Genomic DNA, 12305 nt, shown 5'->3' with positions numbered 1-12305 from the left:
ACAGTTTGCCCACCAAGACGCAATTCTTTACCTTTGTTTCCTCCAGAGAAAGTCTTTTGCTGTAATTTGGAGACAGACGTCCAGGTGGTAAAATATATTTACCTGTGGCATTCACTGAATGTGACACATCAAGCAGAGGCAACATTGCAGGCATGGAGGAATGAGAGGACTGAATTGTATTCATCCCCAAATGGCTCTAAGCGAAACTTCTTTGATTAATATGTCTGTTAGGGAATGCTATGCACCGGAGAGAACCGCTCTCTGAAAACACAGCCATCATCATTCACGCACAACATTTTTGTCCGTCAGGTTTAATGTTTTCGTGCGTCCTTTGATGGAGGCCATAGAGGAGAATGGAGAAGAATATTTTTTGGGAGGGGGGGGGCAATATGTTTAGCAGGTATTTTTACAGCCAACGACGAGTTGAAATCCACACCATTAATCACTTCGTGGACTCATGCTGGTTGACTTGCATTAAAATCAAATCCCTATGTTGGCCATTCTGAAGCCATCCAATTAACAGGCCACATTGTTATCACTGCTCAGTATGTACCCATGCTGAAATAATGGAAGAGGAAATAGGTGTAGGAAACTCACACGGAATTAACTTTTGTCTCTCTCTCCCTCTCTGTGTGTGTGTCCTGCAGTTGTTCTTCATCTCACAGAATTAGGTCACTCCTGTGGACAAAGCATACCTATAGTCACCACACCTTTCTCTGATTAGCGCTGAGCACACACACACTGTCTCTCTCTTTTCCTCTCATACTCGTATACGCATAAACAGCAGGTGGTGAGATGTTCAACAGTCCTTGATTTGACTGGAATTAGACAACAGACACTCTCTGAAGGCCGAGAGGAGGCTGCATGCAGCGTTAGGGGCCAATGTTTCCGGTCCTAGTGCAGTACCAGTGCCAGTCCGTGCACTTGGAGAAGCCCACAGTATGTGTTTGGCAGCACTGCTTCAGGGTAAAGCCTGTAGGTACATACTGTATGTAGTAATAATACATTACCTTTAACATAATACTTACACAAACTTATTGTCAGAGTCCCCTCCTACTTTTCGTTATTTGCCAAATCCTTTTAAAATAGTCACATTATCAGTGTCATGGCAGCGTTCTCTCCATCGTGTCAAGTAATATTAATGACAAGCTTGCTCCTGAGGGAGGCTAAGCCACAACCTTTTCCTTGTTTCTGCATGTGTCACCATGATTGGATCAGAGCTGTGTCTTTCAGCTGGGAGTGATCAGACTGAAAGGCATGTAATCCTGTTCCCACTGCTCCATTGAGAGCAGCAGGCATTTACAGACGTGCAAACTGTAGCCGCATGTTTCTACCCTCGTCTTCATATCTTTTTTTTTTTCTTTTAATATCTGTGGGGTGATCATGCAAAAGCTAGTTGAATCAGATTTTTTGTGTGTGTCCATGCCTTTCTGCAGGTAAATTCTTGCCTCAGAATGGTTGTTTGAGGGTTTATACTGTTAATGGCTTTAGTTATGTGATGGTTAAAGTTAAAATGAGTGGCTAGGGAATGCGTTATGTTAGTGAATGTCCTGGAAACTATACAAAGAGAAATTTCTGTGTGTGTGCTTGTTAGTGAGAGGGAGACGGTGGGAGCCAACCTCCAAGATATGGTGGGCTATATTGAACAAAATGGGGTGACAGGGGAAATCAGCTGTGTTTAACTCATCAGGGCTTCGCTTTGTCCACAACATGCACAGTTAGTGGGATTTATAATTGGGATTAACTGTTGTCCCCTTGTGAGTTTTGCCGAGCTAGTTATCATTAATGTAATCCAATTAGTACATTCATTGTGACGGATTTGGCTCTAAATGACTCAATGCAGGTGTACTTAATGTAGATTCACTTATTAAGCCTGAATTGATCTGGTTGGATTAGAAAAGATCTTTTGTTTTTTCATTTGTATTTTTGTTAGTTTGTTTTGTTTTATGCTCTATAGGTATTCTTGTTCTTTTTAAATTTTACTCAGGACATGATGGTTTAACATTTAAAATATAGTGGGTCACAGTTGTCCATGTTAATGATGAGCTTTGTTGAACAAACAATTAAAGGGACACAGCAACACAGAGGTATGTGCGACCAGCTTGCAAAAGTCTGGTGCTAGTTGAACAAGACTTCCTGGATGTGGCATATGTGATGCATGCTTCCACAATGCACATCACTCAAATTAGTGAGTGCAGATGAAAAACACTTAGTACCTGCAGATGGCTGAAAAGATAATTGGTCAGCTTAAAGGGAAGCCTCCCCACAGATTGCTAGCTGTTGTCGATGTTGTTGAAAATGTTTAAAACAGAGCTTATGATTGCAGCAGCTTCCCACTTAAAACAAGAAATGTCCCTTCCAACCTCTCAACTGTCCTCATAAAATCAAGGACAGAGTCATTAGCCGACTTCATATTTTTAGATGTTACCTGTGGCGTCAACATTTGCTATGAGTTGTCTAAACTACAACTCCTACCTGTTTACTACATACCACACTCAGCCAAAGAGGATAGGGAGTAAAAATGTCACACATTTGCTGTTCATAGTATAAAAAACTTAGCAGGGAATGTTTAGGATTAGTTATGTGGCTATTATTCCCTAGTTTGTTAAAGTTGACTTTGAGAAACATACATATTTACAATATTTGTCAGTGGTTGACCAGCCTTCTCAAATGGAGCACTGATCCCCCAGATTGTTGCATGTGTTGTGCTCATTTCATGTCCTTCCGTCCAATCCTTGCTAAGACTGTTCCTCTATCAATTGATTATGATTAAAATACTATATAAAAGAACACGGGTGTGGTGTTCTAGTGTCCTCCTGACCTGCAGGTGGGTGGCAGATGACACGAACTTGGACAACCCTGACATAAAAATTACAGTGCACTGCTGGACTGCCGTTGGCACACCCATCACTGTGCCTGTCCTCCCACCACAGTGCACATTCAGTCACCAAAAAAAAAAAAAAAAACACTGTTTAGAATGGGCCCTCATGAACATAAAGTGTAGGGCCTCATCACATCTTCTCTCTAGTAAACCTAGGTTCTAAACCCCATTGCAGTCCACTTTTACACCGGCTCCTATGATCCTTCTCCCTTTTGATGTTTCTTCTTGTTTGTATAGGATCAATAAAAAAACAGAGCAGATACAGTCATATTACTGTAGCTACTTTAAACGTACCAAAGCCACCAAATAGAACTACCTGATCTCAGGAGTCAAAGAATAAATTGTGTCAGTGGGTGCTAAGACCAACCCCCCTGCTATGCTCATGTATGCCCTCAGTAGCTCCATATGCCAAGAGAGCTGCCAAGGGAGCGGACAGGCAAGCTCAGTGACTGCCAATCTGCAGATGTAGGAGCTGTCCGCTCATGCATATTAAACCCACACCACCTGCTCGTCGTACATCACACCCTGCATTCTTGGTCCTAGGAATTTTAATCAACTGCGCTGACAGGAAGCCACTCTGGTCCACGTAGGTGAATCATTCAGCTCCTCTCTTCGTACTCCCATTCCTGCTGAGGTGGGGATGCATGTTGATGTTGCGTTTCTGCAACATCTCAGCGTTCCCTCGAGGCGGAGGAGAGGAAACAGACTGCTGTGGCTTTTAAAATAGGAAGATCTCCAATGGTGTTTGGTTGTCTTTCTTGTCAAGTTCTCATGCTTTGCACAACCCTGCCCCTCTCCTGGTGTCCTCTCAGGTGTGACTACTTGCCTGCATCTTGTTAGATTAACTAAAAAGAGAGAAATGTACCGACAGGAAGAAAAAAGAGAGGAAAGCAGCCTTCATAATGTGTGATCAAAATGACTTTACTGTGTTTATTGGTTTACACAGTGTGGTTGAAGCAAAACAGGCTTCCCAACTTTTTCTTTTTCTGCGTTTCTTCCCATCTTTTCATAACTGTTTGATCTGTTTGCATGTGCAAAGCTGCATCTTGAGATGAGTGCTGCATAAAACAGTATTCCGAGTCATTTCCAATTCAAATATGTTTGTCGGGCATAAAGAGGGGAGCATGGTGAATACCCATGGAAGCAAAAATAAAAATGCTGTTTCTTCACAGAGAAGTATTTTAACACAACTGTGCAGTGATTATAACACTGATAACGCAGCATCTCAACTGATCAGCATGAAGCAGCATCAGCTTCGCTTCAGCTATCATGTCAGTGAAGATGTTACAGTAAGTGAATGAAGACACAGGTCCGTCTGCACCTATCAGTATGTCTGCCAGTTTCCGCTGGCAAAGCATAATCCTCTAGAACCCCCAGGATTAAAATTTTATGCCATCTTTTTAAATATAGCCATAAATAAAAAAAAAGGCAGATGGGAACAAGCACTGCCAAGACAAGACCAAGTGCGGCGTCGACAGTGTGGTAACAGTTAGATGCATGCTAACAGGCAAGCCAAATATGCCATGTTTGATAAATGGTTTGTTAGCGTTGTCAGTAAATTGTAATGAAGAACAAAAGACTCTTCATGGAAATAAATAAAATATTTTGATGGACACATGCTGTGCACACACAGAGCCACAGACACACACCAATTAACAATTGTAATCATATCTGTAAATTACTATTTTGTGGAAATAACTGAAACTAATTATGTTTGTGCTATTTAATAGGTAATTTAGTTGACTATGGATTTATTAGTTGTCTCTAATCTAGAATAGATTGCATTTGAGGGCTGTACTATTATTTTTTTTCAATGAATAGTCACAACAAAGTAATACCCATGCATATTTTTGAATATGAATATAAACCATTTGCCCTGTCAAAATGTCAAAATACAAATCCACTGCTTTTAATTAATAAGCCCCTCTGTCCATGAGTGCTTTTCAATGCTTTCATGCCTTCTTGAACATTTGTCTTCATGTGTTGTGTGTTTTTCATCTGTTTCGCAGTGTCCCATCTGTAAATAGTGTTGAATTATGAATTACTTAGCGTTTCTTCAAGCTACACCCCAGGTGTGTATATTTCAGGGAAATTCCAGCAAGTTTTACTTTGTGCCTCATTTTGTTGCGTGTCCTGTTCTGAAAGCCAAATCTAAATTTAATGTCATTGCTGTAGCAGAAACACTAAAGCATCCTCACTCATTAAATATACATTTGGTAGATTCAAATGTATTTCTTCAGTTGCTGGTCATTCTTCCTTATCTGCTATGTAAGCAATGGATATAATGACATTAAAGTGCATCATCCTCCATTGAATATGAGGCAGAGCCATTTATCCCAATGTTAACGGCTTTTATGAGGTCCCTCAGAATGAATGGACACGTGTTTATGGCTGACATCTACACTGGTTTCGCTAATGTGATGAGTACCACACTCTGCTGTATACACTAGATTATCTTCGCTAACAAAAGCCTTATTAAAATGTACAAATCTATCAAAAAATAAGAAATGGGAAAAACTTAAAGATGTTGATAAAGACTGAAATAACAGGCATCACGTACAGTACAGCTAATTGCATGTTTGTTTCATTTTTGAGATCATAAGCAGTAACACAGTATCACTCTATCCCTCCTGGTGGTGTATTATGATAATTACACCACAAATTACAATCAATGAATCAGGATAAATTATCCATCTAGTTCCATATTACTGCATAGGGGTGTGAAGACAAATTAGCAATTGCATCTAATAATATTGTTCTGTATCTGAACATTCTTATAAACACAATTACGGATTCTAATCTGTAACAGGAAGTCGGCAACATCTGACAGATTGCATTTTGACCTTGAGAGGCAAAAAAACAGCTGCAGGTTGAAAGAAGTTCTCGTGACGGCGCCACTGTTGTGATCCACATTTGAAGTTGGTTGGCACTGTGGCTTATTACCAACACTGAGTCACAGAAATATGCAAGTGAGGAAGCAAATTATCTTCGAAAGCCCTCAAGACATTTTCAGAAAAAACACATCTGTACAGATAATAACCTGGCGATGTGAGTCATTCATCATCAGTCAATCTCACACACCACTCTGTGTTTCACGTATTTTCTTAAGGGTACTTTTGTTATGCGGCATCTGTAGCGGTAACGTCAGTAGGTACAGGGTGCACCAAGCAGCATCATATTACTCACATTTATATAGTTTGTCAGTTAATAAAGTGAATGATGTTCGTGATTACATGCTCCATTCCAATTTGATTTCAATGTTCTTCAAGTGTCCGTTTCAGCACAACACCCATTCACTGAATTCCTGTGCTTTTCCTCTCCAAATTATATACCTCCCCATGTCAGGTCTGCTATAGCTCCCCTGATGTTTGTACAGCCTCTCCTATTGGAGACTGGTTGTGCCTGACAGTGCAGACACATTGCACCTCCAACAGAGGCGTAGTGCACATCAGACAACACGCTAGCTGAACCTTCTGGTCGAGGCGATTTGGACTTGAAGTGCAGCATCTTGGCTGCAAAACACTTGCACTATGTTGCGTGGGTTGTTGAGAGAAATTTCGTGGTCACTTTATGTTCTGTTTGGAGTTGGTTTGGGAGAAGGAGGGGTTAGGAACTCCAGGGGGTTACTTGTTGTGCGTATTGCTGGCCATCCGAACTTTAATCAAGATTCAGCTGACACAGGGTCGGGAGACAATGTACACAATTAAAACTTTTCATTAGGGAGTGAATTGTTCCCTTAAGGTTTAATGCATGTTTGATGTCTTCTGGGGTCTACTTTATTAACCAGCTGCTTTGGGCCCGCCACTGCGAACACATTCACAACCTTTTGTAGTTCATCTAATATTTATGATCTCAGATAATGACTAGACTCAAAAGTGTCACAGTGGCCAAGACAAAAATCAGTGATTTGAACTGCTGACAGCATCCTGCAATGAAAAAGGGAACTGAAATGAATAACTTGAATAACATCTGACGTGCTCTGCAACTGCTCACCCATAGTGGACAATAGTTGCTTGAACATGCTGGATGCAAAATAATTACACATTTAATGTACAGTACATACATGGCATGTCACAGCTTGGGGATTTAAGGCCACCACCAGTGGGACTGAAGTGAAGGACAACTGTGACAAATGTCCCCCCGAATGCCCATCACTGGCCTGTCATGGCGACCAAGGCCATGTGCTCTTTAACCCTGCTTACAGGCAGCAACTGCCACCTTTAACCAACTGTCCCACAGGTCAGCTACTATTTGTTTGTGTCATGTCAGGGACAGAAGGTCTCCCAAGCCTTGTTGCCTTGATGATCATGCAAGAAGTACTGTACATTACAGCACAGCAGGTTTCTGACACCTGAAAAACAGACCTCACAAGGTTATGCCATGTATATCTACTGTGTGTAAGAACTCTGTATTTCCTCCCCCTTTTTATATGTTGGCCACAGCTTTAACTTTCAAATTCTTTTATTCATGCTCATTAGCTTAATGTATATTTTTTCAATTTATATATTCATGTATGCAGTTCACGCCACTGTGGATTTATCTGTAGCTTATATAATGAACCGTATGCAGCATGTTTTGCCATGTGGTGTGCCATAGTTGGAATAAATTACTTTCATGAGAGCTAACCATTAACTAAAATTTCTCACGGTGTTGAAATCAAAACAAGAATTGACTTTGGCAGCAGTTTTATCACATGGCGTGATATATCACCCAGATTTGTTACATTTGATTAATAGAATCTGCCAAAAGTCATGTTAATTATCAACCTTTTTGCAAGATGCAGTTTCTGTTATATGCAGTATAGTGAATTCAGCCACTATTAATTGGTGGAAGAATCTCACATAGCTGTTGCACCAACCTCCACATTTCTCTGTGTGACCAATTATTTGTCATACCGTTTTAATAAGGATTCTGCTAACAATTTCATTATTTGTGCTGCAACGGTAAAAGTGCTGCTTCAGATAAAGGGAGAGAGAAAAAACAAACAGGTTTAAGTCATTTCCAGACCTTTGTGACAGATGGTATTGTCAGAGCCAATGTGTTGTCCATACCCGCTGCACTGTATATCTCTCTGAATATGGTTCTGTCCAAAATGCAGCGATGCATGATGGGTAAGCAATCAGTAGGCTCTCCTAGGACTTTCTCTTTACGTAGTAAGGCCCTCTTTGATGTGTGCTGCAGTAAACATAGGCAGTTCTCTCCTGACCAGAGTCTCCTGGGGGATAAGGCTCAGCACAAGAACACTAATGAGCACATTAGAAGGAAGCCATAGACGGAAATGCTACAGTTGTAAATGGAATTGTCTCTTGTGTTGTCTGTACCAAGGATACTCTGTCTACAGTAAATATGTGTGCAGACGTAATACAGAAGATGGAGGAGTGTTACATAACAGTGTTTTTTTCCCAACTTAATGAAAGCATACTGTAGGATTTTAAAATTAGATTTGGACTGGAACTGCAAAAAAGCATAACCACCTCTTTCAGGTGCACCATAATTAACAGCTGAAGGTAATCAAGTATCTGAGCTAAAAAGTGAACATGGAATTGTGAAACCGAGGTAGCACAGCAATACAAATGGAGCATTCACCATTTATTCCATTTAAGACAATCACAGGGCAAAAAGAAGTGATGCACAATAATTCTGCTTTTCTGAAAAAGACGGTTACAACTGATATGGACCTGTCTCTTTTAAATGATATAGTAAATGCTTGTAGCACATACTACAATATCAAGCAGTGTCTTTTTCAATTATGTTTTCTAAATGTAACAGTAGCGTGCATTCAGCTGTTATACATTAAGCTTTCTTTTCACTAGTTTGCGTCTACTCTTGCTTTTGTTGTTGGCCTTTTGTGACCTTTATGTCACAATAACAGATATGCCTATGGTGATATGTCCCTCTTAAGAGATAAAGCTGCTTTTTAGAAAAACAAATATTTAGGTTAAGTTGTGTTTTTCTACTTGAAGATATCGATTGAAAGTGATGCAATAGTGCTGACTGTAAAGAAATACTAGCCTCAGAATTCCTCTTAGATAAGTCTGATCTCTCAAATATCATCTGAAATCTGTGATCCCCAGCCTGTAGATTCCCTGAAAGTTACCAAGGGAATCGGCAATCTGGATTGCCTTTGTGCAACGGGGAGTGTGAGAGATGTGAAAATGATTTCAAGGAGTCCAGGATGAATCATGCTCCCACAGCAACTGCCATTTATTAGCACATTTTCTACCATGTTTTTTACAGCTACACTACCTGACACGATGAGTTTCGTAGAGTTTGCTAGAGCCTTGCATTGTAAGGGCTTTATTTTGTGAAAAGGCTTCATTAAAAGTGTTGATAAATGAACACAGCAACATTTAGGTTTGTTTTAATTAGTCATGACTCTACATCTTAGTAATAACTAAAGGCAAGGAACACACAGTTTACCAGCTATTACGTCCGTGATGAAGATGAAGATTCAAATAACTGCAGATTACAAATACGCTTTTCACACTGGATATATTGAAAAAAGTGCAAAAAGCTAATATATTCTGGGTAAATAGTTGATTGATAGTAAATAAATGACCATACAGAAAACATCCGGCATCATCATCAACAGACTAATTGCTTTATTAAGTAGCTTCATTTGTGACAGTACATTGATAAAGTATGTTGAATTTCAACAGAATCTTATTCAACATGTTCTTGATCAACTTGGGCTTGCTACGCTATGCTCCAGATCTTTTACTATTTCTTGCCTGTCACAATGATGAAAGGAGAACCCATAAGAAATTGACAGTCTGTGTTGCTGAAGGCCAAACATGTCTGAAGAAGGCTTGTTCATAGATGTAGCCAATGGGGCTAAAAGTGTGGAGGTAATCCTTTAAGGCTTACGTTTTTGTTTTTTTGTTTTTGTTTTTCAGATTTCTGATTCGGTCTTCGGTACAGGTGGTTTATTTCTAGACCTTTCGCCAATTGAAGAATAGCAGAAGCTCAAATGAATCACTGGGTACTGGTATAAGCAGAGTATTAAAAACCACAGGAAGTTTCAGAGGTCAGCTGTTCTAGAAGTGGTTTGCACAGTAACGTCTGCCATTTTATGTTTAATTTAAGACTCTCCCTCCCTCTTGGTGAGGAACTGACACATTCACTGTTGGAGAAAGAGAACACCTACAAAAGGTGCCACAATAATGTGCTTTGGAGTTTTGTGGGAGCCTTGTGCCCCATGAAAAATATAGTGAGACGTGATACATTATCACCGATTCCCAATGTGCCGTGTCATGGTACCATAGCGACCTTACGTAGTTCACATCCTACTCCTCTGCTCTCCCAACACGTGAAGCAGTGATGGTCCATTAGAACCTCTTTCTATACAGGAAAGAACAGAGTAATGGCAGGTCAGCACAAGCTGTCTACAACGGCTCTTTGGTTGAAAAAGATAAGATGACACGTTGAAAAAACAAAAGTTTTGGAAGCATTTGAGCACAGATAAGATTACTTGTGATCCAGGTACTAAGAGAGTGTTTGGTATCTGGATGACCTTGGCTTCTCTAATGTAAATATATCAATGGTTAGACTTACAGCACTGAAACACTTTTCTCTTTTGTCAGAGAAGCTCTGTCTCCTATGCTTAAACCTGATCCACTGACCTAACATAGCGGGGAATGTATTTGTATATCAAAAGTGTTATTTCTCACATGTGGTCACTGCTTTTCTCTGAACAAAACCTACAAGGGACTTTAAACGCTCTGACAGTTATTACCACGGATGTGCATACCACAGGAGGACATTGTGTTCTATTTTCTATTATTAAAGTTGCATCTTGGAATAGATAACCTTTAGAACATTTCACTCTGGGAATTTGTGAAATTAATATTACAAGATGTAATCTGTTGTCTTTTAAAGCATAGTGAGTGACGGGCTCAGCGTGAGTTTGAGGCCTACTTTCGTATACATCAGGGGCTGATAAATAAGAAGAGATACACGATTATTCTAAGTAACAAAAAAAAGCAAAGTATGCAATGGATACATAACATGCACATATTACTGTCTTCTTCATAAATAAAAAAAAAAAGAGAGAGAATGTATCTGAAGATATGATCTGAGTCAATTTAATAAGTAGTTTAAATGATATCTTCCAATGGTTTTTCTCTGAGAGAGTAGTCTTGGTTGGCCCCAGGAGCACCACATATCTCTTTTTGTGTTCCATCTGATCTCCCATCATCTCTCGGGCCTTACATCAAGAGCTCCAGATTTATCGATCAATGGCCATAAACAAAACATAGATTGAACTGGACACTGTGGCACAGCAGACGGATTACCAAGATTTCTTTCATCCGCGTGCGATTGGTCGCTAGCGCTTCAGCTAAAAAAGGCCATTGGCCGGCAGCAGTGCGGCACACAAAGCAGATTGGACAACAGAGATTTGGCAGAATCACGCAAAAAGGATGATGGAAATAGACACAGAATGCCAATTAGAAGAATATGGTGTGTGAGTGCATGTGTGCACACTACAGTGATGTTTGCATAATATAAAAGGATAAAACCAGCATCACAATTGTAATCCAATTGTATTGGCAAGGTACTGAGCGTAACACCAGTCATCCAATTTTCAGTGGTGGGCTACATGATGGAGTGAAAGAGCTCCTGAGTGATAATCTCTTTGTCACTGTATACATGTATGCATGCGTTTTTGTATGTGTACGTGTACACTTGTGCGTTACAGATTTTGATAGAACGGCTTCGTACTTTAGCGTGAGGCTTCACATGCTTGCGCACAATATTTATAACTTTGCCGTGACCACACGTCTGACAGCTGTGCATTTTTCACAGGGTGGAGATCCCTGCATTGCAGTGCTTGTACATAGCAGCCATGCTCTTTATGTGTGAGAGCGGCTCAGTGTCAGACTAGAAGAAGCAAATTAAAGCTACACCACTGGGCTCATCTCTCCGTGTTGTCCCTCTGTGTAGCATAACATTGTTACTTGCCTTACTTCTTTACCTTTGCAATTTATTTCTGTTTTCCAATTTAATTTACTAATACTTAATACTGAATCACGTTATTGCAGACAGTAACATTCTTGATACCACTACTGTTGCACAGGGTCATAATTGGACAAATCTTCAGGCAGAATATGCTAATTTTACTGAGCCTAAGTAATGAAAAACTTGATCTCTGAGCTATACTGCCTTTAACCCACCGAGTTTCAGAAATCAACAAGTAATGATTTCTTCGTTTGTAGTCTGAGGAAGTTATATTATTGGAAAAAAGAAATCATTGTGGAAGTCAAACCATGGAACCATAACAGCTATGTGCAGGAAGACATCAAAGAGATTAGAGCAATGCGAAACCTTCCTGTGTGAGTTCTGTTTCAAGAAGCAAAGTTGGACGAATGAGAGAAATCATGTTTTGTGTGTGTGTTTCTTTTCTTTCCTGTTATAACAAATTCTG

The 12305-nt window shown here is 40.0% G+C and overlaps 1 protein-coding gene across 1 annotated transcript in view; it reads left to right on the top strand.

The window, feature by feature from the left end:
• Positions 1 to 12305, top strand: part of nrg3b (neuregulin 3b) — a 149551-nt gene that overhangs the window by 64888 nt on the left and 72358 nt on the right. The window lies entirely within an intron of this gene.

This window comes from Anabas testudineus, chromosome 19 (assembly GCF_900324465.2).
Source record: "Anabas testudineus chromosome 19, fAnaTes1.2, whole genome shotgun sequence".
NCBI lineage: Eukaryota > Metazoa > Chordata > Actinopteri > Anabantiformes > Anabantidae > Anabas > Anabas testudineus.
Note: the sequence above shows the minus strand (reverse complement) of the source record. Positions and strands in the feature narration are given on the sequence as shown.